This window comes from Petaurus breviceps, unplaced genomic scaffold (genome assembly GCF_028583685.1).
Source record: "Petaurus breviceps papuanus isolate PSGF00001 unplaced genomic scaffold, PetGlider_PUasm1.0 174, whole genome shotgun sequence".
NCBI lineage: Eukaryota > Metazoa > Chordata > Mammalia > Diprotodontia > Petauridae > Petaurus > Petaurus breviceps.
Window position 1 is genome coordinate 29,635,558 of NW_027185761.1, and position 4,723 is coordinate 29,640,280.

At 40.6% G+C, this 4,723-nt stretch overlaps 1 pseudogene; it reads left to right on the plus strand.

Annotated features, from left to right (window-relative positions):
* LOC138158348 (atlastin-3 pseudogene) overlaps positions 1 to 4,118 on the plus strand; it is a 27,029-nt pseudogene extending 22,911 nt beyond the window's left edge.
* Positions 4,119 to 4,723: the final 605 nt, after the last annotated feature.

Genomic DNA, 4,723 nt, shown 5'->3' on the forward strand with positions numbered 1-4,723 from the left:
CCCCCCCCAGCCTGCCCTCCCATCCATCCCTTCCCCCCCTACTCTCCTGTAGGATGAGATACCCTATTTAGTGTGTATGCCATTCCCTCCCTAAGCCAAATTCATTGAGAATGAGGTTTACTCATTTCCTTTTGCCTTCCTATTCTTCCCCTCCATTGTAAGTTTTCCCTTGCCACTTCAATATGAGATAATTTACCCCATACTATTTCTCACCATCCCCTCTCAATATATTCCTCTCTTACCTCTTAATTTCATACTTTAAGTATCATACTTTCTTATTCAACTGGCCCTGTGCCCGCTGTCTATGTATACCTGTACACACACACACACATACACACACATATATATGCACATAATAACATATATATTTATATGCCCACATAACCTCCTACATAAACATATATATGTATTTATACATATATTTATGTATACATATAGATATATATATATGCATCTACATTCCCTTCAACTATTCTCTTACTGAGAAAAGTGTCATAAGTTATTTATTGTTTTTCCAGGTATGAATATAAGTAGTTCAACTTTGATAAGTTTCTTATGATTTCTTTTCCCTGTTTACCTTCTCATGTTTCTCTTGCTTCTTGAATTTAAATGTCAAATTTTCTGTTCAACTCTGTTTTTTTTTCATCAAGAATACTTGAAAGTCCTCTATTCCATTGAATGACAATATTTTCCCCTGAAACATGATACACAATTTTGCTGGGTAGGTGATTCTTGCTTTTAATCACATCTCCTTTGAGCTCCGGAATATAATATTCCAAGCCCTTCGATCCCTCAGTGTAGATTCTACCAGATCCTGTGTTATCCTGATTGTGTTTCCACAATAATCAAATTGTTTCTTCCTAGCTGCTTGTAATATTTTCTCCTTGATCTGTGACATATGCAACTTGGCTATAATATTCCTAGGAGTTTTCTTTATGGGATCTTTCTCAGGAGATGATTGGTGGATTCTTTCGATATCTATTTGCCCTCTGATTCTAAAACGTAAGGGCAACTTTCTTTGAAAATTTCTTGAAGGATGATTTCTAGGTTCTTTTTTTGATCACAGCTTTCAGGTAGACCAATAATTGTTAAATGATCTCTTCTGGATCTCTTTTACAGGACAGTGGTTTTCCCAATGAGATATTTCACAGTACCTTCTATTTTTTCATTTGTTTAGATCTTTTTAATAGTATCTTGATGTCTCATAACGTCACTAGCTTCCATTTACACCAGTCTAATTCTGAAGGAATAATTCTCTTCAGTGAGCTTTTGAAATTCTTTTTCCATCTGGCAAATTCAACTTTTTAAGGCATTCTTATCCTCATTGCCTTTTTGAGCCTCCTTTGCCATTTGAGTTAGTCTACTTTTAAGATGTAATTTTCTTCAGTCAGGTTGTTGACTCATTTTATAATTTTCTTGCATCATTCTCCTTTCTCTTCTCAATTTTTCCTCCACTTCTCTTATTTGGTTTTCAAAATCCTTCTTCAGCTTCTCTATGGCTTCTAAGCATCTTATTCTTTTCTTGGAAGCTTCTGATGCAGGAGTTCCGTCTTTGCTGTCTTCCTCCTGTTCCATGCCCTGATCCTTTTTGTCCTCCAAAAAAGGTGTCCAAAGTCAGATTACTGTGCTTACCTTGCTTCTCTCATTTGTTCATGCTGCCACCCAATTACTTGACTTTTGAACTTTTTGCCACAGTGGAACTCTACTTCCAGAGGGGGAACTTTTTCCCAATAGTTGGGGTATTCACAGTTTCTGGAGCTATTAATTGGGTGCCTTCTCTGAAGCCTCCCCATGCCCTGGCAAACTGGTCATGCACCCCAGGACCTCTGCCCTAGACAGCAATCCATATCCAAGCAGGTTAAAGCAAGAGGTATTACCCCTCAGACTGGTTGCTTGGTCCCTGTACAATCTGCAGTCCAGGAGCTCTGAAGCAGCCACATGGCGGCAGCTGCATGGCCACTGCACCTCAGTCACTTGTCTCCCCAGAGGGAAAAGGCCAACCACACTCTCGGATTCCCAAAGTCCAGGTCCCAAAGTCCACACTGCAATGAGCTCTCACTTTGTCCTCAGCATTTATGGGTTGATAATTCTGCAAACTGCCAGAGCTGCTGGTGATCTGAAGTTTCTGCAGCCAGTGTCTTGTTGTGCCCACCCTGAGGCTGAAATCTCAGGCTCACCGGGGACTGGGCTCGGCTCCCAGAGTGCTGTGTTGTCCCCTTCCTGCCAGCCTTCTGGGCTATTCTCAGTGGGAGGTTAGCTTCTCTGTGTCATTTTGTGGCTTCTGTAGCTCCAAAATTTGTTCGGTCACCTTTTATATAAATTGGAGGAGGTGGAAGTGGGAGCCCCATGGAAGTCCTGTTTCTACTCTAGCATCTTTATTCCGCTCCACCAGTTTCACGTTTTATTTTCTGCAAGCTATGTGGTAGCCTCAAAAGAAAGCAGGAAGAGCAGAAGAGAAACTGAAAAAGTAGACTGGGATTCAAGAGGCATGTCCACTCCTTGTATTTGGCCTTTCTCCAGCCATAGAACACTAGCACAGTGGTGATGTGATGGAGCTCCTGGCACCCAACCCATACAGGTCATCTTGGTTCATAAAGAGCAGCATTTCTTTTGAGCTGGATGAGAAAGCTTTGGTCTAAGTCCTCTTGCAAGACAATATCAGGGCCTTTGATATGGTGGTGGTATCACGGGTCCAAGAGTTCTGCATGAGCAAGTCCTTCTTTCTGGACTTCCTGATTCACTACTTGTATAACCAGAAGGAATGCGGTCATCCACAATGACTGGATGATGAAGCAGAATCTGTTAACAGGATTTTCATGGCAAGGGGGTTCTGACCCTGAAACCAAAGGAATTCAGATTTGGAGTGAAATTTTCATGATAGAGGAACATGATGTGGAAAAGGTTGAAATTATTTTGCTGGATACTCAAGGTGAAATTTGACAGCCATTCAATAGTGAAGGATTGTGCTGCCATATTTACCCTTAGTACCATGACTAGTTCTATCTAGATTTATAATTTGTCCCAGAATATTCAAGAAGATTACCTATAGCATTTGCAGCTATTCACAGAATATGGTCATCTGGCAATGGATGGATTTTTCCAAAAGCCCTTCTGGACTGATGTATTTGATTCAAGACTGGAGTTTCCCTTATAACTATGGACTTGAAGGAGGAATGTCATTTTTGGAGAAGCTCTTGAAGGGGAAGGCATAGCAGCATGAGGAAATTCAAAGCATCTAAAATGACAGTCACTTGTATTTTATCAGTGTCAATTACTTTCTCCTCCTACATCCAAGGCTCCAAGTGGCCACTAGCCCAATCTTTGATGGAAAATTCAGAGATGTCCCTCCTAAATTCAAAGAGCAATGACAGGTCCTTATACTGTTTGTGGTAGAAACAAATGAGTTAGTAGAAAAGGAGATCAACAGCTCCAAAGTCATTTGTCAGGGTCTGCTTAAAATGTTAAGGCCTACATTAAGAATTACCAGGGAGAACATCTTTCTCACCTCAAATTAATGCTTTGGGCCACTGCTGAAGCCAACAATTTAGCTACTGAGGGCAATACCAAGGATATATATATATTACAGCAACATAGACAAGATCTTCAGAGAGGAGAAGACCTACTTGGCATCTGAAACCCTGCAGAAGAAACATGATGAATTCAGAAAGCAGGCCATGGGTCAGTTTAAGAAGGGAAAGGAGATGGCGGGTGGGGCAAGGGCTTCAGCCTGCTGTACAAGAGTGTGCAGGACAGGGAGAGTCAGGAATTGTATAGACATTTTATCAAGTACAATCTCAGCAAGAACGGTTCAGTTCCTTTCCACATAATCTACACTTTCCAGCTCATTGTAGTGCTCAATCTGAGCTCGGGTTTTCCAGGCCTCCTCGGCTTTAACACAGCCACTGAGCTCTGTTACAGCATTCTGGCCCTGCTGCTCATCTCCCTACTGACCTGGTAGGGAGTACATCTGCTCCTCTTGCCAGAAGTCAAGTGACACTAGTAACTCTAGTATAGCCTTTGTCCTCCAGCACGCTATGTTTTGCGTGGGTAATTCTACCCTTGAAGATATTCAGGAAGCAGAGTGCAGTAAACCATTCATGGATAAAAAGTTCCAATAAAAGTGTGGATCTGGGCCAAGCACACCTTGCCAATGAGCCTCCTGGTCAGGCCTTCTGCAGCAGTCAGAGAGAACCTGCAAGTGGGATTCGATCCCAGAAGATTATAAATACAATGCTGTATTAAATGAAGTAGAAATTTTTCTGTGACTTAACCATCTGCCTCCCCCCCAAAAAGAATTTATATTCCATAGGGAAAGGGAAGATTTAAAGGCAAGAAGAAGATGAAAAATATTTATTAAGCACTTACTTAATGCATTTGTCACTCTGCTAAGCACTTTACATGTTTCATTTTAAGTATAAGTAAATATACCCTATATACAAAATAATTTCAGTAATACTGAGCCGTAGAAATGTGGAGGAGGACCAGAAAACTGTCCCCTATTAATTGTCCCTGCTTATTAAACTCTTACACAAATTATTCTCATGATAAGGATCTTAGAGGCAAAGGCAAACAGGGCAAAAAAAAAAATCAGCATGAAGTGGGCCTTCATATTCCAAGAGAATATTATGGTTCAATTAAGTAGTGATTGCTAATAGTTAAAGTTAAGTCAGTCAGGTATCAGATTATATTTAAGTGTTTATATCTCTTAATTTTTATATCCAAA